Source organism: Chelonoidis abingdonii, chromosome 1, assembly GCF_003597395.2.
Source record: "Chelonoidis abingdonii isolate Lonesome George chromosome 1, CheloAbing_2.0, whole genome shotgun sequence".
In the NCBI taxonomy this organism is placed as follows: Eukaryota; Metazoa; Chordata; order Testudines; family Testudinidae; genus Chelonoidis; species Chelonoidis abingdonii.
Genome location: NC_133769.1, coordinates 363,335,359 through 363,362,014, shown reverse-complemented (window position 1 = coordinate 363,362,014; position 26,656 = coordinate 363,335,359). Strand labels below are relative to the sequence as shown.

Below are 26,656 nucleotides of genomic sequence, written 5' to 3'. Positions count from 1 at the left end.
TAGAAAATCATTCTCTCAACATGGAAATATTTGAAGTTTGTTGAAAATCTTGTACATTAACCACTGTTGAACACTGCCAGACATGGATAGCGATGGGGCAGCAATTCTGGAGAAGCAGCAGGTATGCATGGGATTATGAATAAACAGCAATAATTAAATTGTCTGTTTGGGGGCGGAGGGAGGAGTGGAAGCTACAGAAAGGGACATATTACATATTGAGAAGTAGATTTATCAGTTGATTTGACAGTCCTACTGGCACAGGTTTGGCAAAAACCAAACAAACGATGAATTTTCTATTCCCTCGCCACCTCTGAGGGAGTGCTTTATTAATAGGGCTGGTAAAAGCATTCCACTGCCAGAAGACAAGGGGTTCACTGGATCAGGTAGTGAGTTTCACCTGGCCAATTCATGTGTGTCAATCTGTATCACAGGAAAAACCAACTCTACATTGATCATTAGTATTCCCACATGCTGTGTAAATGGCCAAAAGACTGTACAAATATGAAGGAAATATGGGACTAAAGTGGGTTTGAACCAGACAAGTCTGGGGGAGTGGGTAAACAGGTTCTCTTCCTGCCCCCCACACAGGAGATGAGTGCCTCCTTACAGGTGCAATCACAGACAATTGGCAATCACAGTCAAGTGATCATTCACTGGCATTTGAGGCTGCAGGGACAGATCAATGTGCAGAGTAGAAAGCGCCAGCGGGAAAGAAACCAGCATGGAACCTTCCCCAGACTCCCTGACCCCTTTCCTCACAGCACATTTAAAGCAGACTAGACTATAAAAGAGAGAGGGACAAAGAACCCCAGAGATCTTTCACTGAACATGACAAAGGAACCAAGCCCCCTTGGACTTGGTGGGAGCTCCTGACCACAGGGGTAGCAGGTCGACTGGTAAGGAAACTACCTTGAACAAAGCCTGTAGAGTTAAGCGTTTGTCACTAGAAAAGCATTCTGCTCTTTTGTTTGTTTCTGACTTTATCCCTTCCAAGTTCCACATGGACTCACTGAAAGTCTTTTTTTTTTTTTAATTCAAAAAAAGTGTTTTACTTTGTCTCTAGTCAGCCAGTGCAGCGTTTCACCTTCAAGGATTGGTAACTCCAGCTGAAGCAACCAGCTGTGTGCTTCTGTCTCTTAAAGGACAGACAGACCTTAGTACTCCTCTGATGTCTGGGGCAGGCAGCCATTCAGGGCACAGTCGCAGGAGATCTAGAACCGTTGGTCATTGGGGTCACTTGGTAGTAGTAACCAATGGAGAGGGATGGCTCATGTTGCGAGTTCAATCCTTGAGGGCTGTGGTAAGCTTCTCTCTCAAATCTGGACCTTAGCGTCCAAAAATCTGGGTGCTTACATAAAACTCCCCAAGCTATACACCACTGGCTCTGATCTCTCTGCCACCAACCAGGATTTAGGGCTCCTGGTCAACCGAGTCACCCAACTGTTCCCTGGGACCCCAAGACCAGAACCCCTGGGTCTCCCTATCTCAAATGGAAAAACAAGCTCCTCCCCCTTGTCTCCTCGTTATTGCTCCCAGCTTCCTTCCTGGTAGCCTGGGCGATGCTACTTAACTCCTTGAAGGAAAACAAAGAGGGAAATCACCCTCCCCCGGAGCGATGCATTCAAACCTCAGTAAAGCTAACAAAGAGATTTTCCACCCCCTTTCCTGTAGCCTCACCAGAGAAAAAACCAAAAACCTCAACCGGTTTTAAAAGAAACTTTATATAAAAAGAAGAAAATACAGAAAAATATAACCCACTGCATGAAGATGCAATTACGGCTCTGCTTATAAGAATTAGGAATACACAGTGCTGATTAAAAAAAATAGCCCATTTAAACCAGTCCAGCCATTACACCCATGCAACTACAACTTACAATATCAACCTATTGCTTTCCTTTGTACTTACACTTGGTAACAGAAGATTAGAAAGAAGCTTGGAGATAGAAGGAAAGATGCTCTCACCGGGAGAAACAAAAGACCCTGAGTTCCTTTCCCTCTCAGACTTAAAAAAAAATCCAGTTCTCTGATTGGTCCTCTGGTCAGGTGCTTGATTCCCCCCTGTCCACCCCTTACAGGTAAAAGAAAATTAACCCTTACCTATCTACTTATGACAGGGCCACTTAGGGATCTGAGTAAAATCAGTACTTGGTCTTGCTAGTGAAGGCAGGGGACTGGATTTAATAACCTTCAAGGTCCCTTCCAGCTCTATGAGACAGGTACATCTCCAACCAACGCTGGAGGAGACCAGAGTGTGGCTGTGGTGTAACATGCAGGGGGCTGGTGTCAGAGCTGCTAAAACTAGGGCAGCTCAGCACAGAGACACTCAGTCCAATGCTTGTATCCAAACAGGGAGCTGCAGCAGCAGAGTGTTTTAAGGCACTCAGGGTTACAGGGGAAAATGGTGACAAGCTCTCACGGGTCTGGGTTGAACCTCACACCATGACAGCCATGTCCCTCACACTCTTGCTAGTCAGCTATTATTGATCAAATCATGCCTCCCCATCCCCAGCAGGTGGATTCACTGATCTAGATCCCCATGATCCCTGACAGCAGCCCCAAACCATAATAGTGGCCCATGCTGGATACACAAGGTGTCAGCTGTTGCCCCATACAACACTACAGGCCTGCATTTGCTAGCACCAACCTCTCCCCTTCTCTCTGGCAGCCATGCATATCCCAGAACATTTGCCTTTCCCACAGCCTGCTGCCTCCCTGCTCTCCTGCTGGGGTTTGGACAGAGGGGTAGGGGTATGTGTATGTGGCACAGGCTGGGGTTTCCTGGTATAATGGAGGATCACAGCAGAGCTGGCTCTACCCAGGGATCTCAGTCTGCCCCAGCTTCCAGTGCCCAGAAACCCTCCCTCCCATCAGCACCTACAGCATAGCTGACACCCTCACTCAAACTCTGGGAGGTCAGCCAGAGTCCCAAGCCTTAATCTACCCCGAAAACAGCTTCTCCAGCCAGCTTCCCTGGACAATGTCCATTCACTGCCCTTAGCACACACACAGTCAGCAGTATAGAATTAGCATAAACCCTCACCAACCCACTGCAGCCAGCCACTTCCTTGCACCCCCACCCCGGTACAGTTCCCTGGTGGGGCGATTTACAGAAGCTTCTTGGTAATGATTACTATGGCTACACTCAGCTTCCAACAGCAAGGTACTTACTGTAACAGAATCAGAGCAGCCAAGAGGATATGGGCAAAACTTCCTGGTTCAAACTGGTTTTCTTGCTGCCTGGGAAAGGAAGATACTTCAATCTTCCTAACACCCCTGGGAGGTCATTACTACGTGCAGTCCCCACTGGGGAAACTGAGGCAGAGCGGTTAAGCAATTTGCTCAAGGTCATGGGGGGAGGGGCAGAGCTTGGATTAGATCGTGAGAGTTCCTGGCTCCCAGCTGTGTGTTTCATCCCCACAAAAAGAGGCTCTGGTTATTTAATGCTCCTCCCCTGTGGAGTGCTAGTGGCAGTAAATTATCCTAGATTAATTGCACTGAACAGGTTCATGTGCAGACACCCGCAGAGAAGGAGGGGGGAAGGGGAGGAAGGAGTGTGGTTGCAGATTTGCCACCAGCCAATGCAAACACCCATTCTGGCTCATGGACGAGAGGAAGTTCAGGGCAGCTTGGCATCTGCTGGAACACCGCTGGGGCAGGAAAGGCACAAGCGAAATCTGGGCTCAGGTGCCAGCATCTGTATAATCAGAAAAATGCATCAGCATCAACTAATTCCTAGCAGGCATCAGCAGCTTCCTAAGCTGTCGGTCATGTGTATTAATGCCTGGGAACTTGTGCCCCGGCCCTGCCCCCACCCCCGTTCCCCAAATACACACAAAACTCAAACCAAGCTACCAACAAGTGTCCTCTTGCTGCTAGACCAGTGCAACCTGGGGAAACAGATTCACAGCTATGAGCCGTATCATCCAGCCAGACTCCAGCTCTGCATGCTGTCAGGGTGAGTGGCTGCATTCCAGAAAAATCTTTTCCAATGCAGCACACCCTCCTCCACCTCAGTACAGCACCGAGCCTCATTAGACAGGAGAGCGCAAGCAGGGAAGCGGTAATCAGTGACTTGTCTGAGGAGTTAGATCAAAACAGGGGAGTGTTTAGACTCAGAGGGCACCCGGCAGCCCAGCAGCTCTGCTCCAGCTCCTGCCTGCCATGTGACAAGCTTCAATCTAGGATGAAACCCTGCAGCTGCAGAGTGCCAGGTATAACCATTCATCACCTCCACACTGTTCCCAAGGCTCCTGCTGGGTCAGGCGCTCCTGTCACTTACACCAGGGACATACCAGTGTCGATTGATGAGAGATCAGAATCAGCCCCAAGGACACCAGCTCTCTCTCCCCCATGTGCTGGTATTTATTAACTCCTCACATTCATTTCTATTAGAGCAGGACCTAGAGTCCACAACAGAGATCAGAGCCCCTTTGTGCTAGGCAGTCTCAGGGAGCTGGCAGTCTAAACAGGCAGGACAAAGGGTAAGAGGAGAAAGACTAAGAGGCACAGACAGGAAGGGACTTGCCCAAAGGCAACAGCAGAGCTGGGTACAGAAGGCAGGTATCCTGACTCCCAGCCCAGTGCTCTAGCCCATGAAGCAGGGGACCCCTCTGAAGCGCCATGGACAACTATGGCACTGTATCCAGAGCAGCACCTGCTGCTGTGCTCCCAGGATCACTCACCCAGCCCACCTCGCTGCTGATTAGAACCCTGCTAGGGACATGAAGAGAACAATTCTTTGGACTCAGCCTGCATCATCCCACTCTGTGTCTGCTCACTGAGCCACCCTGAGCGAGAGCTGCTCATTTCACAGACAGGCTCATTCCCACCCTGCAGGGCCAATGCAGAGACACGCGAGCAAGCTGCATTCCATTCCGCCTCGCGTATCGGTGGCTAGGTTATCGGTCAGGCTCAGGCTGCAGATCCTTCTCGCTGGTGAGGATTTGAGAGGCTGAGCGAGCAGAGCGGATTGCGGACACCCAGGTGAAGCATGAGCCACTGCAGCTGCTAGGGGAAGGCAAATCGGCCTAGGCTGACTACACAGAACAAGAACTGTTGCCGACAGACAGATCCAGAGTGCGAGGTCCATGATCAGAGCCAGTTTGGCTCTAGTGAGGCTTAGCATGGAGCAGCATTAGTGTCAATCCTCTGCTGCTGGCTTCACAAGGCTCAAATCTTTAGAGCAGATATGACAGCAGAGGCTAATTAGGTTCCCTTTGCTTTGAGCCATATCAAAAATGAACTATAATCTCAGACATGGGAAGCTTCAAAGAGATCCTAGGAGAGGGAGCTGCAGTGCGAGCGCTTTAATGCCACTGATTCCAGGTCAGGCTCCTTTTCTGGGGCTACAGCTCCATCACCCTGACGTGGCTGCTCTGACAGAGCACATGGCATCTGCCATGGGGCGAGCTCTCCTAGGAGAGGAAGGCCGGCCTGGTGGCTAAAGCACTGGACTGGGATTTCAGAGCGTGGCGTTTGAGTCCCAGCTCTGGCAGCCTGGGTACAGCTTTAGGCAGACTGCTTGATCTTTCTGTGCCTCGGTTTGCAACTCCCATCTGTAAAATGGGGAGAGCAGCATCGCCCTGCCTCACGGGGGCTTTGTGAGGATAATTTCATTAGTAGCTAGGAAGTGCTCAGATGACAGGGGCTATATGGCACGAAGCCAGAGACATCGCTTTGACAGGCCAGCCCTGGACACATTCCATGCAGAGATACTGCACAAATTGCTCACTCCAGGGCTAGTTTTTGAAAGTAGTTTTTGTTTGATAGAGAACCTACCAAGGAGCTAGGTTACAATAATCTTGGCCATCTCCATTTACTACAGCAGGGGTCGGCAACCTTTCAGAAGTGCTGTGCCGAGTCTTCATTTATTCACTCTAATGTGATGTTTCACGTGCCAGTAATACATTAATGTTTTTAGAAGGTCTCTTTCTATAAAAAAGACTATAATATAGAACTAGACTATTGTTGTATGTAAAATAAGGTTTAAATATTTAAGAAGCTTCAATTAAATTAAAATGCAGAGCCCTCTGAACTGGTGACCAGGACCCGGGCAGCGTGAGTGCCACTGAAAATCAGCTTGTGTGCCGCCTTCGGGACCCGTGCCATAGGTTGCCTACCCCTGTACTACAGTAACAGGCAGCCTGGTTAGTGTACAGGCCTGAATTCCCATCATGCGATGCAGTCTTGGGTAAGTCACACTTCCTCTGCTTCTGTTTCACCATCTGTCAGGCACAGGTGTTGTGAGTATTAGCGTATTCTCCACAAGGCACTTTGAGATGCTCTGATGGAAGGTGCTACAGTATTAGCCAAGTCCAGCTAAAAGGCAGCAATACTATTCCAGAGTCTCTCTGATGAAGAGAGATGCAGCGCTGATGCTCAGCTTTGGAGTCTTTACTGGCTGTTTGGCATTTGAGCCTTATGGGGTCATGCTTTTAAGTTCTCTGCAACCATGAGTACTAGAAACTTGCCTTTAAAAATAATAATGAAAGCAGAGAGCGTCACAAATTCACCTGACTCCAGGAGCTGGGGCTATCAGGAAAACACCAGCCACTGTCCCAGCTTACCCAGGCATTTCAGTGATTTGTCCAGGGCCATTCAGTGAGTCAGACCCAGGGATTTCCAGCTCCTATACCAAGCAGAGGGCAACTGCAATTCCCTGCTCTGTGGGTAGGGGGAGTGCTCAAACTGAGCTAGGACAACCCTCCACTATAACAGCTCACATGGATGAAAACAAGTCTTCGGTTTTGCTATGTGCAGAGGAATTAACTTGTCAAGTCATTCAATTCTTTCACTGCCTGCTCTTCATCAGCCACCTGCTGCCAGACTGTCTGGGCCAATCAAGCATCCAATGAGATGTATCACATTTGCCTAGATGTGCACTGCACACCACTGACGGTGTGTGTGTAGGGAATGAGTAGCTACGTGCCGCAGTGAAAAGCGGGCTGTGTGCAAACTGCAGCGTGGGGCTATATGTGCCCATGAAGGACTCCGGCAGCAGGATTAACAATAGCAATGTAGACAGGAGAGGCACTGCTTGGGTGTGTACCCTACACACCTTAACAGTTCAGGCGTGTCCATCAGTGCCGACTTTCTAATGTGCCAGGTGCGTCCCCAGCTCTGCCCCCACTTTACCCCTCCCCCAAGTCCACACTCTTATCTCCTGCTCTGCCTTCGCTCCTCACCTCTCCCCGAGGCCTCCTGCATACCGCAGAACAGCTGATCCATGGTAGGTGCTGATGGTGGGTGCTCAGCACCCACTGGTAGCCCTAGTTTTTCTTCTGTGGGTGCTCCAGCCTTGAAGCACCCACACAGAGTCTGTGCCTATGGGTATGACTTTACTCACTTAAGCAATGCCTCACCATCCACCTCACTATTGATGCTGGGGGGCAGGTAGTGTACGTACTCCACACACCATGGTAAGAAGTGTGCAGTGTAAACAGACTCTTGGTAGTTTGTGGCTGGTGTCATGGAAAACATGGTCCATAAAGTCATAAGAACAATTTAAAGAAGGAACAGGCAGAGAGTTTCCATGATGTTTTTATGGAGAGCGACAGCCCTGCTCTCATGGGGCAGAAGCATCACTCAGCTATGAAGGAAGAGGAAGCTGTTGCAAAGGGGAACATCTGCTGTTCACCACTCCCAGCCCTTTCATGAAGCTCCCAGCCCTGTAAGCACCAACAGAGAGAATAGTCCCCAGGCATCAAGGTTAGGGATGGCCAGAAAACCACAATTTGATTGTGAAAAAACAAGAGGGGAGGGGTGTGCATGTGCATCACACCCACCACAATATCCCTGGGGAGTGCCCGACTGTAGGAGACCCAGGTTCACGTCCTTGCCAGGCCTGTGTGGCTGGATTAGTTTATCCTGGATGAGCAATCACAGTGCAGAAGCCCTACCTGAGTTACTGTGTCCTCCTGGGTGCTGAGAGTCACTAGGACTTCTAGAGGCTTATCCCATGGCATGCTGGGCTGCCCTAAGCTGAGTCGCTTTAGGGTTCTCTTCCAATGAATCTCAGCAGAACTGGTCCATCTGGATGCACAGGGAGAATTGTGGGAAGGCACTGGAGGACCATCAGCACTCCAGTGATTATGCCTGTGCCCTCACTGCAAAGTGGGCAGGTTACCAGCCCCAGTGAAGGCAGCATCTGGGCTCTAACACCCCTACCCCCCCAGCTAGGCCAGCTAGCTGGGGTCAAAAGGACCGCCAAACTCAGGTGAGTGTGTGTGTGTGTGTGTGTGTGTCAGGGACAACACCCAGGTAAGAGCCTGGCCTAACTCTGCAGTGAAGACAAAGCCTGATGTTATACCCAGAGTTGCTTTCTGATCTGCTCTGCAGGCAGAGGCTTCCAAAGAGGCGGCTAGACCAGTGCTAGCAAGACAAGCAGGAGACACTGGGAGCCTCAGACACAGCAGCTCATTCCTCAGAGTCAGGTGATGCCCCTGGTCGTCAGAAGAGGCAGCTGGAGAAGGAGCCTCTGGATGAGAAAAGGGTGGAAGTGGCCAGCAGCTGCTCTGTGCCAGTCACAATCCATTGCCAGCTGAAGTCACCCTAGCAAAACCAAACAGGCCAACTCTCTGGGGTGTGTGGCCTGAACCTCACCCCCTCTCAGCACTGTCCTGTTCAGCAGGAGATGAGGAGTGCAAGGCCCCATGTAGATGGTGGTCAGATCAACAGCCCCACTTCATCGAACCCAAGTGGTGCTATTCCTTTGCTTTCTTGGTGCCTGCCTGAGGTTTGGCTCCAGATGAGAGTGACCCAGAAAGAACAGAATGGGATGGGGGCAGAAGCTAGAAATAGGCACAGTCCTCACTGTCCGTTTTTCCAGGGCTGTCCTGCTACCCTTTGCCAGTGGGTTCACATCATCTCAACAGCTTCTGCAGTTAAGCAGGTTTACATCTGCTACGGGCACAGCAAGAGATTCAAGGAGCTGTGGGCCCTTTACCCACAAGCCATTGCAATTCAAAAGTCAAGTCAGCCACATGCTGGGCCTGATTCTTCTTGCAAAGCAGCTTTGCACAGGTGTAACTCCACTGATTTCTCTACAGCAACTCTTGATTTATACCAGCACGAGGGAGGGGGAAAATCTCGCCCACAGCCTTGCTGTTGACCAGGAAACTACAACTTCTTTCCAATCACAGACCTCTTTTCTCACACAGATCTTCTTTCCTTTCACCTCAGGCTGTAATATGGTCTAACAATTCATCATTGCACCAATTTTATATCAGTAAAAAAGCATTGGGATGGATGCAATTCGCTTGAAAAAGCTATTTCACCCTCCACCAATATGCATCACCTGGGATAGGTGGAAATGGCTAGGGGAAAAAATAAAATAAATAAATCTTAAGTGCCTGGGACTCAGTTTCATTAAAAACACAGTGCAACTAGGAGCTGCACCAGTTCACCCAGCTGGGGATCAAAATCTTTGATCGCTCTTCTTCCCTCACTCCCCCTCTGTAGCTTAGGAGTAGCAATCCCAACTCATAGGACACCTGTAGCTCTTGACACACTGTTGATTGCTCTTGGCCTGATGAGGGACACAGGTGGTACTAGCATTCGCTGCATTATGATTGAGGCCAGGGCTAGGCAGCAGCACCTGCAGCAGATCTTTTCCAGACCACATGTTTCTTGAGACTTATTTTCAAAGCTGGTGGCACATGGTTAGGATTTTGATGCTTTTCTTCTCACTTCTACCACCATTATGGGGGATAGGGAGTCCTGGAACATGCATGGGCTGACCTCATGGAAATCAAATTGCCCAGCTCTAAGAATTTGGCCCACAGACTAAAGGATCACAGCTACACCTATTGCGTCCCTTATAATTGTTCGTCCTGAATACAGTTAGTTTCCTAGGGCTTTCAGGCCACTAGCAGCCTGTGCTGAGAGGAGAAGGATGCCTGAGTCATGGGGGAGAGGATGGCTTTGATGAGATAATTAAACTCCCAAAGTTCAACTTCAGTGAAAAACAGAGCTGCCAAAAAGTGACAGAAGACAGTCAGGGGTCTGGACTGGGGTCTGTGTGTTCCAATCCTGGCTTCTTCCATAGTCTTCAGCAAGACACTTAGCTTCGCTGCCTCAGTTTCCCCATTTGTCAGTTAGTATGACATGTAACCATTATCCCTGTCAGGGTTAGTGTTCATAACACACAGCATTTACATAAAGATTAATGCTTTACTGAGTGGTGGCAAATACCATTGAGTTCTTACTCACAGCACTTTTCATCCATAGATCTCAAAGCTCTTCAAAGGAGGTTAGTGTCATCTTCATATGGGGAAAACTGAGGCACAGATACATGTCTTGCCTAAGGTCACCCAGCAACACAGTAGCAGAGCAGGGAGACCTGGGTTCTGTTCCCAAGTCCTAGTACAATGCCCTGTCTGCTAAGCTACACTGTCTCCACCTGCTGCTCCTCCTCACCCCTTACAGCAGACAAAGACACAGAACAGGGCTGAGCTTTTACCAGCAGAAAACTCTGCTCCAGATCTCACTGGGCAGATCACAGAACCTTAAAATAAAAATGTAACCACCACCTGGCAGTGAATGAACGCAGCAGCCGGAGGAAGAAGAGATTTGCTGAGCTTCACATGAAGGGCTGATCTGAAATCAGACTCAGCAGGAAGCAAGGACAGAGGAAGATGGAAGGGAAGCCATTGACAGAAGGTTAAAGAGAGTCACTCAATGCTCTGAGCATCAAGCAGAGATCCTAGAGAGTCTATTGCCTGGTGTTAGCTGGGCAGTCCAGTACAAGGCCTGGAAGACAGAAACATTCAGGGATGCTGAATCAGAACCAGGAACAAGTAGCATAAGAACGGTCACACTGGGACATACCAAAGGTCCGTCTAGCCCAGTATCCTGTCTTCTGACAGTAGCCAGGTGTCCCAGATGGAATGAACAGAACAGGTAATCATCAAATGGTCCATCACCTGTCTCCCATTCCCAGCTTCTAGCAAACAGGCTAGGAACATTTCAGAGATGGTTTTGCATCCCTGCCCATCTGGCTAGTAGCCATTGATGGACCTGTCCTCCATGATATTATCTAGTTCTCTTTTTAACTCTGTTTCAGTCTTGACCTTTACAACATCTCTTGGCAATGAGTTCTACAGGCTGACTGTGCACTGTGAAGAAATACTTCCTTTTGTTTGTTTTAAACCCACTGTCTATTCATTTCGTGACCCCTAGTTCTAGTGTTATGAGAAGGAGAAGGAAGTGTTATTACTTTCTCCACACCAGTCATGGTTTTATAGACCTCTATCATGTCCTCTTTTCCACGCTGAATAGTCCCAGTCTTGTTAAATCTCTCCTCACATTCAGTCCAGCCATGTGTAGAGGCCCCTATTGCTATGAGCGCCCCATTGTGCTAGGTGCGGTACAAACACCATAGCAGACAGTCCCTGCCCCAGAGAGCTTACAGTCTGGGAGACAAGACAAAGCATTGGTGTAAAAACAGGGGAAAGGATTTACCAACAGTCACACAGCAGGGCAGTGGCAGAGCCAGGATTAGAACCCAGTTCTCCCAAGCCCTGATCCTAGGCACTGGAACACATGGACTCTCTAGGAGACAATTTCTCAGCCTACTTCACCCTCCCCAACTCAAACGATGCCCTGCGTTTTTCACTCCTGGCCAGAGCCGTGAGGTTACAGGAGAAGCCAAGTCGTCTCCGGCTTCAGGAAGAGCTGCCTGACTGCCAGTTTGAGGGAGTTCTCCTAGCCCTAGTTTCAGGGGTCTGGGTGGCTCATGGGACAGACAGGGAGCCCTTAACCCACACGGCACCAATTCAAGGCTGGTCCGAGTTAGTGGCAGTGTGAAGCCACTACACGGCTGCTGGTGGGGGTCTCAGTCCATGTCCAAAGGGGCAGGTATCAGCCATCACCTGTGGTGGTCATTGCACAGAGGCCAGAGACTGAACCAGACCTTTCACCCACAGCTGTGTCTCAGCCTGATTCAGATTGATGCACAGCAAGAAGCTTGCGCTGCTGCTGGCGCCTTGTCCCAGAGAGAGGAGGGCCAGGCCCTGCAGGACTGCCTGTCCCGTGCAAACTCCCCTCATTACTGAAATGGCAAGTCCCAGTGTAACAGGGCCTGGATAGTTCCCCCGACACACACGTACAGGGCAGCGTGCGTGCTGGGGGGTAGTGCATTGTGTTTGCCATTTTGAGGTCAAACAAGCAGGACTCCTTAAATTCTCTGCACACTTCCATGCTTGTTTTCTACCTTTATCAACAAACTGGCTTCAAAGTGTGGGCTTTATGCAGCGATCCAGCAGTCATCACAGCCGAGTTCTCACTCATGTGCAAGCAGGGCCGGTGCTACCATTTCGGCCAACAAGGCAGTTGCCTAGGGCGCCAACATTTGGGGGTGCCAAAAAGCGATGCCCCCAATTTTTTTTTTTTTTTTAAATAGCCTTTCAGTGGCTGCTGCGCTGGGAGGGAGAGGGAGTCTGAGCTGCCGGCAGCCAGCCCAGGGGTTCCCAACAGCAGGGCTTCTGGAGCAGAGATCAGCTGGGGTGGGGAGGTGCCGCCTCAGGGTGCAGCTGCCACAGGGCTTGGGCGGGAAGGGGTGCAAGGTGGCAGTTTCGCCTAAACCAGCCCTGCGTGCAAGACAAACCGAGAATGCACGGCTGCCATCTCTTGGCGCTTTGCCAGGGTGAGTTTTTATTTGTCTGTTGCTGCTGCAGGCCCCTTGATTGTTTGCAGCCCTGTTTTTCTGAACCATCTTTGTTACAACTGCACAGAGAGAGGAGCAGCTGATCTGTAAACAAATGCACACAGCCCAGTCTCCCTAGCACATTGGTGGAGTTTAGGCACCACATTTCAGCTGTGTTGTGGGGGAAGAAAACCAGAGTTATTAATTATTTGTATCACTGTAGCACCTAGGAGCCCTGGGCAAGGACCAGGCCCTGTTGTGCCAGGTGCTGTACAAACGCAGAACAAAACTCCAACCAAAAAGAAAATAAACCAGAGAGTCAAGTTTTATACACCCCCTCTCCCGAGGGACTGTGTCACCTTGCGAGGGCACAAAAATCTACCCAGGGCAAAACCGACAAGTCTGGTATCACTCTCGAAGCTGAGCAACATCTAGGATCACAAGGCCTCATCTGAAAGTTAGGTTTTAATGCCCAGGGTTCTGGGTAAAATGCTGGGGCAGATTTTCTTCAGTAGGGTTTTCACAGCATTTCTTTGAAGGTAAGCCCCACTTTCTCCAGTCTTTTAAATGCTAGAGAAAGCCTAAAAGTTCTGTTGGAACAATAGGGTTGTGGGTTTTTTGGCTGCCTTAGTAACCTCAATAATATTAAACCTCAAATCTAGTTTTCCCTGGCAGACTCAAGTGGGAGCTCTCCCAGCACTCTGCTGAAAGGGAAAAGATGTTACGCTGCCTAGAGAAGAGTGTATATAGGGCATATGAAGAGAGCCACGGAGAAGGGAGGGTTGCTCCTTTTTAATTCACTCTCTTTGTGCCACAATCCAGCTTGTCCGGAGAGTCTCTATGGGAAGTGGGACAAGCTGGAATGTCTAAGGTAAAAACAAGCAGAGAAGTTGCACACAAAGCTTTTCAGATCCTCTTTGTGCACAGTGAATCAGCAAAAAGATACACAACCCCCTTCTCCCCCCACCAAAAAAAAGGCACTGCCTCATTTACACACACACACACACACACACCCCAAATCCCCTTTAAATGAAAGGGAACTCTCAGCAAGCAACAGCCTCCTTTCGGGGCTCTCTGGCAACTGGCCAGCTCAAAGAGCTGGAGAGGACAACCTCTGCGACTTGTTGCCACACAAAAGAAGCTAAGCCCCCATGAAATCAAATGGGGACCTGGGCTCAGTGCCCTGGTGGGTTGCCAGGCCCTGCGGAATGAAGAGGGTTATTACAGAAATACACAGGAGGCAGAAATAGAATGCAGCATTAACAATGAAGCAACCACGAGGCTTGTCCCTTGAGAATGAGCTGCAAGGCAGCCTCCCCCTCCCAGACGAAACATTAGGACAACGCAAGTCATCCACTGTGACACTCTGTCACAAGATGCTATGCTGGGGGAGGCAGCTGGGGACTGACAAGAGAGTTACTCAGAGACAGTGGGAGGAGATGGAGATGAACAAAATTTAAAGGGATACACAAAACCAGATCCATTTCTCACCCTAGTGACACCCTCAATGGGATTAGAGCTACCAACTGTATCCAGCATCATCTAGTTTACCTTTTACAGCTCACTCTGCCCGGATGGTGATCTACACATGTCCACGCACTAGTACAAGGTGTGGACACACGTGTAATAGTGCCCTAGCAGAGACAGGACCGACTCCTACTGACAGCTCAAGCGGTTCTCCTTTAGCTCACGAGATAGAGGGGCTTGGTTTTTGGAACTCATGGGGCAGGGCTGCAGCTCTAGGTCCCCAAGAGTGGGAGAACAAGGGACATACATCAGGTGTCTTGTCTGCAACATGCAATCCCCCATCACGAAGGCCGTTGGATTTGGGTTTCTGATCCAGAAGGGAGAAAGGTTCCAAATTCAAAAGACAACCTGTCCGACTCCAAGACTGCATTGCTCCCTGAGATGCAGGCTGTCTGGTCATAGGTCTGAACAGCACCTAGCACAATGGGAACCTGCTCCGTGAGTGGGATTCCTAGGTGCTCCCATAATACAAACCACCCTCTACTTTCATGGAGATTCAAGAAGAGGCACAGTCTGAGCAAAGAACCAGCAACTCTTTAGCCAACTCCCTCACTTGCTTCATGGCCTGGGAGACAAGACATCTGCCCAGCTAGCACTTCAGCAGAGGGAGGCCACTAACAATGGAGAGATGGAAGGAAGGGGCAGCCATGAATAATGCTCAGCAGGTACTTTGAAGATTAGCGGCTGTGCATATTTTATTCTCTGAGCTTGTCACCTCCTGATGAGGAGAGAGAAAAACCAAACTAAGCCTTGGGCCTACATTCCTTAAGACAGATGCAGCTAATATGCTTGCAAATTCATTCCAGTAAGGGGCGCTACAAGCCGTGAGAGGGTGACCAGATCACAAGAGTAAAATATCAGGACATATTGGGCAAGAGTGTGTGTGTGAGAGAGAGAGATGGGACAGACACAAGTGCACAGCCCCAACCGGAGCCACAGACACAGTGGTCTGCCTGGCCCTGTGCTACCAGCATGCCCCTTCCTGTTTGGGGTGAGCCCATGCTGCACCACGCACCTCCCCTGCCCAGCACCCTGTGGATCCACTATGCCCACAGCCCCCCTACAACTCCTCCACCACAAATGCACAGTGCTGCGCACACATACCCTGCTCAGCGCCCCCCTGCCCACAGCCCCACCACAGCTGCCTAGCACCCCACACAACCCCCCCACTTGCTAGTTTCCCAGTACACACAGATTTCCCCTCTCACAGCCCCACCACCACCCCACAATGCCCCACACAGACCCACACTGCCCAGTGCCCTGACATACACATATCTCCCCCACTGCCCAGCACACCCTGCCTCAACAGGTCCCCACTGTCTAGCACCCCCAAAACATACAAACCTCCCCCCCTTGCCCAGTGCCCTCACAGCTCAGCACCCTCCCACACACCTCCCAGAGACACTCACTCCATTACACCCTGCCCCCCTCCCTGCTGGGAGGTCTCTGGCTCCTAGAGTGAGAGCAGAGAAGGGAGTCTCCAGACTCCACATGCTGCGCCCGCCACAAGCATGAGCTCCATGGCTCCCATTGGCTGGGAAAAGCACCAATGGGAGCTGCTAGAGCCACAAAGTGGGGCTTGCAGGCGCTGGCAGCATGCAGACCCCCCCCCTCCACCTTAAGAGCCAGAGGGACCTGCCACAGGGTGAGGTGGGAAGTCCCAGCGGTGCCGATTTGGGGCAGCTCCTGTCATGGGAAGCACCTGGCAGGCTGGTCCCTCTGGCTCCTAAGATCTTGGGTTGGGTAGGGTGGGTAGAAGGCTCTCTGTCTGCTCCCAGCACCTGCAAGCCCTGCCCCTGCAGCATGTGGCGCTCCTGCTGGCGGGTGCGGGCGCCAGGAGCTGCCCAGGAAGCGGTGAGCAGCGGCACCACAGTTGCAGTGCTGTGGCTGGATGGTTCCCAATATCGGGACAAAGGGCGTCCTGACCGATGCAAGGCTGGGACACAGGACAAGTCCCCTATAATCGGGACTGTCCTAATATCAGGACTTCTGGTCACCCTGCCGTGAGCAGCCAAGGGTCCTAGTCCTGCAAGGAGCTCAGCATGGTGCACCTGTGCGTGAAGCCAGAGGACTCCTCCCTGCCCACACTTGTGGATCCTACTTGCTGCCTAGGTCAGCTTCCAAAATAGCTGCTGGGAGTAATTCTAGGACATGTCTCCCCACCTCTGACAGGGCAGCATTCCCTGGAACATACGCACCCTCAATGTTAGATCTTTCTCCATTTCCCCAGCACCTTTGGGTAGCCCACTAGGGATGGTTCCATCAAGTCTTCCCAAGCCCACGCTGACCCAGGGCAACTCCATTGACTTCAGCGGAGCTACCCCTAGCAGAGAGTGCAGAGAGCATCTTCAGGCTGAAAACTTGACATGGCGCCCCTGGCTGGTGTGATTAGCAAAGGAACTGCCGGACTGTCTGCGTGGCCAGAACAGTGGCAGCAAGACTCCCATTTCCAGCCACCTCTCGTTCATGGCAGGATAAGGAGGGGGGGGGGGGTTTTAAAAAGCCACAGAATGACTAGAAGCCAGTGTCCCTCTCTAAGTGACCTGTGATTCGGCAGGAGAGCATTAAAAGGACAATCCCTGCACTGCTGGGAGCACCTCCCACATCCTGCCCATGGGGAGACGAGCAGAGGGCGATTGCTGTGCCACACCTTAGCATCAGCCTACTGCTCTTCCTTCTGGGGGACCCGCTGCCTACACATGCTAGGGATGGCACCACACGCAACGTGGACTTGGCAAAGCTGGTATCTAGCCACACACGCATTCCATCTTCAGTCTCGTTCGCCTAACTTTGCAGCTAGAACCCAAAGGCCCCATGGCCCAGCTGCATGTAAGGGATTCTCCATTCCAACTGGTGTTCTGCCAAAGAGCCTCATTCGACAGCACTGCACAAGTGACGGGGTCACTTTCAGATTTAGGCACAATGAGCTGTCACAACTGATTAGAGTCACAGGGTCTGTTCCCTCAGCTGGCGTTAAAGGTGTCATGCTGTTGAGAGCAATAGAACTACACTGATTTACACCAGCTGAGAATCTGGGCCAGTTTCTACAGGAAGTTGTGCATATGAATGGAGACGGTGGGACGAGGGGGAGAAGTAATTTCATGGATGGACTTTGTTTTCTAGACGTCCTACCCAGGGCAAGGCATGGAAGAAAGGTGATAATGTGAAACCAGCTTCATCTTGATTCGCAGCAGATTCTACAAGAAAATAGTACTTAAAATCTATCAATCCCTGCTCTCTTCTTGGTAATCCTCTGTATAGACACCTAGGTTTTTCCAATCACAGCACCAGGAGAGCTCAACAAATCATGAGGGCTCACAACACAAAGGAAGGTGAGAGCTGCCATTCTTCCTGTTGGGATGTTAAAACTGGAGGCAAATGGCTTGTTTTACAGAGGTGCTGAACATTTGCCCTTTTCATTGACCTCAAGTGCTCAGCACCTTGGATAGTCCAGCCATAAGCAACTGGCACAAAGTCACAAAGTGAGTCGGGGCAGATCCAGTAATTGAACTGCAGAGTCCCAGCTCACCTCCCCCACACTAATCATTAGACCCCATTACCACCAAAGGAAGAAAAAAATGCCAAACAAAATTGCAGGTGCCAAAAATAAAGAGACAGACAAAACAAACCCACATGCATAATTTGGATAGATTACAATTTCCATGTCTAAGTAAACTGCAAGCCAGTATGTAATTGGAGCAGCATGAACTTGTCAGATGGAAAGAACATGTTTCTGAAATGCAGTGATTCATCTTCCACCCCTTGGGGCAGGGAAGAACGTGGTGGGGGGGTCCTCCCATCTAAATACGGCCAATTCCCCTTTCTGGCACATATGCCATAGATTAGACAGACAGACACATTCTCCCACTGAAGAAAAGGTTGATTAGCCCTGGCTGCTTGGTGGATTTTCCTGCAGGGGTCTGTCAGGGGGTCATGTGACTGTCCCCCACACAACCTGGAGGGGAGCAAAGTGAAGATTCAGCCATGAAAGCTTCTTTAGAGGCTACCCAACACTTGCAGAGCCAGCCAGGTTTCTCAGGCCACAGGCGGCAGCTTGCTAGCAGGGCTGGGAGGATGTTCGATTCAGTTTAAAGCAGTATTTTACAGCACAGGGCTTGCGACCCACAAAAGCAATACTGCAGCACCCAGAGGCGGGAAGCACAGAATAGGCAGTGGTTTTGTACAGGCTCTTTTGCTAGTTTTCAGAGGACTAAGCCCAACTGTGGGACAGAAGTGAGAAACTGGACAGCATCATTACCATCTTTCACCCTGGCCCCCTCCCACCATGATAGACATCAAACCACAGGCAGTTTCTCCATCATGGAGCATCTAAAGCTGCAAATAGGCCGCAGTCTCCCCTCCCCAAGACTCTGAACCTTGACCCCTCCCACCACACTCAACCTGGCAGTTACACAGAAAACCAACACAGTCCAGTCACTGACTGGCCAAGGTCAAGCAGAGGCTGCCTGCGCTACTATGACAAAGGTGTTCCTTGCCAATCATTCCTTGATTAGTTTTAAAAGTCAGAGCCAAGCAGCCTCTGTGCTTAGTTTCCCTCATTTGATTCAGAACCCCCCCCCCCCCCCCCCCCCCCCCCCACACCATTTTGGAGGACTGTTTGAGTGATGGAAAGTCAGCCATCGGCTCCCTATTCCCCCCCCACCCTCCAAGCTCTTCCTTTGGGGGGTTGGTTTCTCAGGAAACCAGAGGTGTCTGCCTGACCCTACCCAGGCACCCAGACCAAGGAAACTGAGGGGTCTTCAGTACTCCATCTCACAGCTCTCTCTTGGTGGTCACAGGCTGGCAGGAACACTAGCACAATCAGACTAAGCGTCCTGAATTAAACATAGGAGGATTAAAGAAAGACAGTGAAAAGCACATTACTGACACAGCTGTTTTGGAAGCCGGCAGCTGACAGCTGTTACTGCAATGCAGATCCCCACACAGAACCTGGAGGAGATCGCTGTAATCCCATGAGGGGTAAGGAGTTAGGAAGTTCTGTTAAAAAGAGAACTACCTGCAAAGTTATTCCAAAGCTGGAGAGTACAGTTATTGCTCCAGAATCAACAGTATGCCAAGCTGCTGATCTCTCCAGTCATGCATCTCCAAGCAGAGAGAGTCAATTGCACCTTTGATTTAGATCATCATAGCATTTAGGAGCCCTAATCGTGAGCATTGCTCCCCACTTTGCACCCCCTTGTGCTAGCAGCTGAACAAACAAACAAACAAAGACAACTACCCCTGCCTAAGGAGCTTACAATCTACGTATAACACACGTGTCAGCTAACTGCTGCACTTCAATTTGAAGATGCTGTTATTTCAGAAGGACCATCCCTCAAATCCTTACTGAAGGTGTGTGCAAGCCAGGAGGTGACCATAGAGTTTAATACTGTAGTGAACGGGGTAGTGTTTGTGTGCTGCATTGCCCTTTACTGGACACTCAGAACTGCTCTGTGTCATAGGCCCTGTACTGCCACCAGAGATTCTCCCTTTAGTTCAGGCAAGAGGCTATAGCATCCAGCTCTCCTTTATTTCACACCCAAAATTACTAATCCTCACAAAATTTGTTGATCACTCTGCCCCTCCCCTTTTATTTTTGACAATTTACATCAGAAATAAAGAACATAAGAACAGCCGTACTGGGTCAGACCAAAGATCCATCCAGCCCAGTATCCTGTCTTCTGAAAGTGGCCAATGCCAGGTGCTTCAGAGGGAATGAACAGAACAGGTAATCATCAAGTGATCCATCCCCTGTCACCCATTCCCAGCTTCTGGCAAACAAAGGCTAGGGACACCATTCCTGCCCTACCCAGTTATTAGTCAAGAATCATGACTGAGGCTGTAGAAAGTTATTTACACCAAAGGAAGGAATCCCACCATGTTTTAAATTCTCTTGCAGGAATAACCGTGTCTTTGTCACATGTTGCATCCCATATTTCAGGCTTTGGCAAGTTGAGAGGGATGCAACAGACCAGACCTGTGCTTTTTGGAGGGAGGGGGATGGACCCAACACCTGGCTCCACTGCCCTGGTGAAATTCTAGGTGTCTGTGGCAAAGTGGCAGCCCTGGAGTCCTGGGTGGCCAAGAATTGCTTACAGTGTATTCACCCCATGATGTGACTCCATGTACACACAGGGTAGGGGGTGGGAAGGGACACAATAAGTGCCCAGTCTAGTCCATGTGTAGATGGTGATAGGGGTACAGGTAGTTAGAATGGACTGAGACAGACCGGACCAATGATCCACCTGTTGGATGCAGCGGTCTCCCTTTCACAAAACAGAAAGTGCATACCTAGTAACATCAGGTTTGGTCGTGTCCATGCTAATGTGCCCACACGGCAGGGACTTCAATTATCCGCACATACAGGCTAGCCACACTGCTGGGCTTCCTAACAGCTCTGATTCATCCCCTCTGACAAGTGTGTTACCTGAGAGGATAATTTCTAGTCTGAACCCTGCACATATTGGCCTTTATTAGCTCCCATGGGAAATAATGCCACAGCCTAACAGAGCGAGCAAGCAAGCTCCCTGGAGCTTCATTTCCCTTAGGCAGCAGAACAGCTTGGTGGTGGCAAAGAACATGTAGTTCCAGGCAGTGCATTGGATTTCAGCAGCACCAGAGAGCTGCACTGATCACATTTTCCTTCCTGCCCCCATGGGGACGCACACCACTTCCAACAGGATCCATGTACAGGGGCCTGTAAGCTACAGCAGAGTGTCCAGTAACAGGCAGCCAACCTACACCTCGGTGGTGCTGGGACAACACAAGGCCATAGAGCCCCCGCACTTCCCATGTGCTTTCAGCCACCTGAGGAGTCAATTTCCAGAACTCCTGGGCTCCACTCCCATCTCTGCCACTGACTCACTCACTGGCCTTTGGCAAATCACAATGCTGCCTTGATTACCCCATCTGTAAAACTGCAAGATTAATAATTATCTACACCACAGGGATGTTGTAAGTAATTAGCAATTAGGAAGCGCTTTGCTGAGGGCACTACATAAATTCCAAGTATAATCAGCCTAGTGAGGAAGTGTGACCTAGGGAACTGAGCACTGGACTGGGACTCAGGAGACCCAGGCTCTATTATTGGCCCTGCCACTGGCCCATTGGGTGATCCTGGGTCACACTGTGCCTCTCCCCATTTGTAAAGTGGGGATGTTGAGCAGGTAGGGTCTGAGTCTAGAATCATAACAATCCCCTCTTCTGGCCTAGTCTATCTTCTGATTATTCTTGTTTCTGCATCAATAAGGAAAAGCAATCATGTGTGCACATGCACAGAACAGAATGTTGCTGCAACTTACATATGCTGGGGCCTCTCCTGCCAGAAGTCAGGCCAAGGTAGGAGTGGTGTGTTACATCACTTTTCAAAGAGGGGAACAGTTAGGACATCCCAAAGGCACACAGACTTTGAATAGTCAGATTCAGTTCAGGCCTGGGGAAGGAGGGGCCTTAGCTTTCACAGCCCCATTACATTCCAATGCTTCAGCTGCATACAATTAAAGTAGCACAGATCCTTTCTAGCATGCCCCACAAGAATCCATGAAGTGATAAGAGTGCAGATCAGTGGAGCAGGATTTATGCAGAACAACAACTAAGGGGAGGAGAAATCCCTGCATTTAAAAAGCTATTTTTCCTGCAACAATCCCAGCTTTTAGACAGATCCATTATTTTGATGCATACAGTGACAAAGGAGTAAACTTTAGGGATTTGCGTTTCTCCAGATTGCGGAAGTTAAGATTTTATTCCCAATAGGGGCACCTTCGTGTTATACATTGTTCTCTCCTCACTGGAAATCTCTGTATGAACAGGATTACTTAGTACAACACAACAGAAATATTAAAAAGGCTGGGACCAAAATGGCTCTTCACTTGCTGATGTGATGGCTGCCATTTTGGCCAACACCAGGGCACTCCAGAGCTAAAATACAAATCCCTGGCTGGGGTTTATAACCCAAGATGTAAAGAGCCTGGCTCTTAACACACTTGCAGCTTCTGTGGAGTTGGGTACAGAGGTGAGGACACAATCCAAGTTGACCAGTGGATTACACAGACAGGCTTTGCCAAATCTCCTAGTCCTTGCTAAAGGCAACTGTGAGGTTGTCTCAGTCTTGGGTATGAGAGCTACAGGATCCTATGCATCCGAAGAAGCGAGCTGTACATTTGTTAGTCTCTAAGGTGCCACAAGTATGCTTGTTCTTTTTGAGGATCTTTTTAGTTACCCGTGGAACAGGTTTGCCTAATCTCTCCCCTTTCCCCATATGGAGGAGTATTTGCACCTTGGAGAAGGTGCAAGAGATCTAGCCCCGCATCCTGACATGGTTTGAGACTCATGATCACTTTTTTCTTTTCTTTTTTTTTTAAAAAAAAGAAAAAAAATTCTTGTTAAAAAGGATGCTAACAAACAAACATTGAAAATACAGATGAGAGCTAATGAGAATATACAAGCAAACAGTTACCTCTCCTCCCCTTCTCTCTATTCTCCCTGCTGAGCCTCAGCCCAGCCTGGGATTTACAAGCTCACAGACTTCGCAGCTGAGTTGAGCTAAAAACACTTTCCAGAACCACTGCAAGCAAACTGTGCCCACCAATATCCCTTTTAACCAAAGGACCTCTTTGGTTTAAACACACACAAGCAACCCCTCCCCCCCACAGATCAGGCAGCAGTTCGAAGCGAGGAAAGAAAGCCGGGGGACAATCAGTAGCAGGCGCTGGGGTTGTTGCTGATCCCAGCAACCTGCAGGAGGTACATCTCTGACTTGCAGCCTGTGACAAACAAAGCAACACTGCACAGCACACTTTGCTGCAGCTATTATTTCACAGTATTACCCAAGCCCTGACTGATCTGCAAGAGAAGCCTTCCCCAGCTCAGATGCAGAACGGGATAACGTTAAGTTAGGGGCAGGCACTGCAGAACACGTTCAAGTCAGTACCTGGAACCAACAGTTCTTTCTTTCCCACAAGATCGGTTTCCTTAACCATTGTTTCAACCCTTGCCTGGTGGGACCTCCCTCGCACCACGCCAAAGAAAACGAGCAATACAGAAGGGCCTGTACTTAGCTACCGCTCAGGAAAGTGCAAGATCTCAGGGACCACGCAGTTGCTGATAAAATACACCGCATGGGAGGATACAGACTCCCAAGGAATCGGAGAGAATTATGCCCCTCATATTCTGCGCATCTCTAGCTACAGCATTTCTGCATCCGATCTTCGAAATGTCCTCCAGACCCCAGCTGATGAAACCAAACGCGTTTAGGGTCTTTTGCTCAGTCACACACTATTGTGAGTCTAGAGTAACAATCTTTCCCAGCTGGCTTTGCTATGCCAGGGTGATCGTTCAATGCAGAGCTCCCGCACAGAAACAAAGGGGGCTACTGCACCGGATGTTTGCAAACTCTGCCTGGGCTCAGTTTTCCAGCCCGGCTTCCCACAAATAACTGGGACTAACCTCAGCGACCGGGACAAAATGACCGGAGGGTTGGTAAATAAGGATCACGACACAGCCAGGTCTCCTAAACCCAGACTCATCAGCCGCCTGTTTCACTCCAGTCATGAGCAACTCCCCCTCCATAAGAAGAACAAACTCTAAACCAGTTCATACTCAACAGATCAATGAGCCATAACGCCAGCCCCAGCGAATCCTTCAGGGCGTGTTTAACATCAGAGTTACCCAGCCACGAGACGCCAATGGGGTGAAACGGGGCTATGATTCTTCCCATATGTAGTTTTCTATCTCGCCACCGCTCAGCTAATACCAGAGACCGGCAGCGGGAGAAAATAAATGAAGGGAACCACAATAGATTTTCCTCAACTCACTTTTCTTACCTTCCGTCCACATACTGACTAGAGCAGACCCAGTTAGGGGCTACAAGACGGAGTGTGCCAGGGACTCCCGCCCGCAAACCAGCCCGGGTCGGATCAGATGATAACTGCCCAGAAGACGCAATCCTTCCCGGGTAGGGGCGTTAGCCTTAGCAGAGCGGCGGGCTGAGGACGGGGGCTCACAGCATTAATCACCCTAACGCCAGCACTCTTTGAACAACGAGCCCGGCGAGTCAGCACCAGCCCCCTGGGTGGACGGAGACAGCGATCCCAACCCAGCCAGCTCCTTACCTGAAGCGTCTTCCCAGGTGTAGCCCGCAGTGGACCCGCCCTTGCAATACCCTAGAGACACGTCCAAAAAAGCAGGAAAGTGAGCCTAACCCGGCCCCGCTGGGCTCTGTTGTGAATGAAAGGCGCCGGCCAGCTGGAAAGTAGCAATTCTGCCGGGAAGCCCCGCCCCTCCTTATTGCGTCACAACCGAACGCGCCACACCCCCGACTCCAGTGTCTGACCGTTCCAAGTCTCGCCCGGGCAGAAAGCTGCTTCCTCCGCAGCGACGCCTTCTGGCGGACGTGGGGCGGGACGGGGTATTCGAGAGCAAGCGAGTCCGGAGGGTGAAAGTCGGATTTCTGCCCCTCGCCCATAGGCGGCAGGTTTGTATAATTTTTGGTGGTGCCCCCCACACAGGGTCTCCCTGTAAACTGATATAAAATGAAGCTGCAGCATCAGCACCACAAGATTACAAGGGTCAATTAAAAGTGGAAAGTCAGAAACAGCACTTGCCTGCTTCAATATAGTATTATATTGTGTGGCACTTGTTGTGACAAAGTGGGAATGTTCTTGTTTTCTCTGAATACTGTGTGGGTGCCTCAGTTTCCCTTGAAAGGTGCCAACTGAAGGTGTTGGGGACAAAGAGATCAGGTGGCCTCGTTGTCCAGAGGAGACACAAAGGCCAGAGGAGGGATTGTCAGTTTGGCGCTGGCTGGGGAAATGGGGAGAGGCCCAGAACTTGGGTCTGGGCTTCCCACCCACCAAGATGGACCTGACCGAGGGGTCCTGTTTTCTGTACTTACAAGCTCTGTTTTAGACTGTGTTCCTGTCATCAAATAAACCTTCTGTTTTACCAGCTGGCTGAGAGTCACGTTTGACTGCAGAGTTGGGGTGCAGGGACCTCTGGTTGCCCCAGGACCTGCCTGGGCAGACTCGCTGCAGAAAGCGCACGGTGTGTCTGAGGTCAGACCCAGGAAGGTGTAAGCTTCTTGCTTTGAAGACAGCTCAGAAAGAGGAGGCTCCTCCAGAGTCCTGACTGGCTTTGAATGGAGTAGTTCCAAAGCATCCCAGCATCCCCCATGCACTTCCCGGAAGTCTGCACAGGCACTGACACTCCCTCCTCTGGCCTTTGTCTCTTTTCCAGGCATTAGGAGGCCACCTGATCGCTTTGTTCTCCAACACCTTCAGTTGGCACCTTGCAGGAGAGCAGTCCAGGCCAGCAGTTGCCCGGAGACAGGCTTTCAGCCATTCTCTGTGCAGAAGGCATCACACTGGCCCTCTAGGGCTCTACAACAATCACACCCCCTTATCCCACCATCTAGATCCTTGAGAAATGCATAGGGGAAACTGAGGCATCCACACAGTATTCAGAGAAAACATTAAGAACATTCCCACTTCGTAACACCTTTATGCAACTAGTTCTATACTTTAAAGGGTGTAAAATAATCAAGTATTGTGCTAAACACGATACTCCAAACTGACCACCAAATTTAAGTTGCACGTTTTCCCCCTCAGGTGAGGGCTCTGAGATGGGGCTGGGGATGAGGGGTTCACAGTGCAAGAGAGTGCTCAGGGTTGGGGTGCTGGGGGCGCAGGCTCTGGGGTGGGGCATGGCTGGGGATAAGGAACTTAGGATGCAGACAGGCTGCCCCAGGGCTAGGGCCAGAAAGGACTGCCCCACCCCCCATTGGCAGTAGCAAGCTCCAGGAGAGAGACCCCTCCTCTTTCCCCCCTCACCACAGCACACTCACTCTGTACCACAGTTACTGCCCGTGCTCCTAGGGACTCTCTCAGGTCCAGAAAGCCCACTCGCCTCCCCTATGGTGGGTACCGGGGGGGGCGGGGGGTTGCCATCACGTGTGGCCTCCCCTGCTGCTGCCCCTCACCAGAGCCTTACTGGGGATGGGGGATGGGGCTGCCCCTTGCCCAGCATGGGGCAGGAATGGGGACTGCAGGATGGTGACTAGTGGGGCGGGGGGAAGAGTGTCTTAAAATTCACCCAAGCCCCATCTGCTCGGATCTAGGAAGCCCCCCTCCCCCATCTCCCCTGTGCTGCGTGGGTGGGTGCTGGGAGGGGGACCTGCCATCACATGTGGCTTCCTTCCTCCCCTGCTGCAGCCTCCTGCCCCTCACCCTAGCCTCACTGGGGATGAGGCTGCCCCTTGCCCAGCGTGGGGCAGGAGTGGGGGCTGTGGGGAGGAGGGGGTGGATCACAGGGTCAAACCTCACCGAAGCCCCAGCAGCTGCTCAGGTGAGTGAGGTCCACTCCAGATGTCCATCTCCTGGCCGGAAGTCCCCTTGGTGCCTCCTCCAGGTGGGTGCCAGGGGAAGGGAGAGGGCTCCCAAGCACGTGGGTGCCTCCTCTCCCCGCTCCCCCTCCTGAGGTGCTCCAACAGTC

The 26,656-nt window shown here is 50.7% G+C and overlaps 1 protein-coding gene across 3 annotated transcripts in view; it reads right to left on the bottom strand.

Moving 5' to 3' along the window:
* Nucleotides 1-24,428, bottom strand: part of RELT (RELT TNF receptor) — an 80,814-nt gene extending 56,386 nt beyond the window's left edge. For all 3 annotated transcript variants that reach the window (XM_032796421.2, XM_032796420.2, XM_032796424.2), the window contains exon 1: nucleotides 24,280-24,428. The gene's annotated coding sequence lies outside the window, so the exon portion shown is untranslated. The remainder of the gene's footprint in view (nucleotides 1-24,279) is intronic.
* Between the last annotated feature and the right edge of the window lie 2,228 nt (nucleotides 24,429-26,656).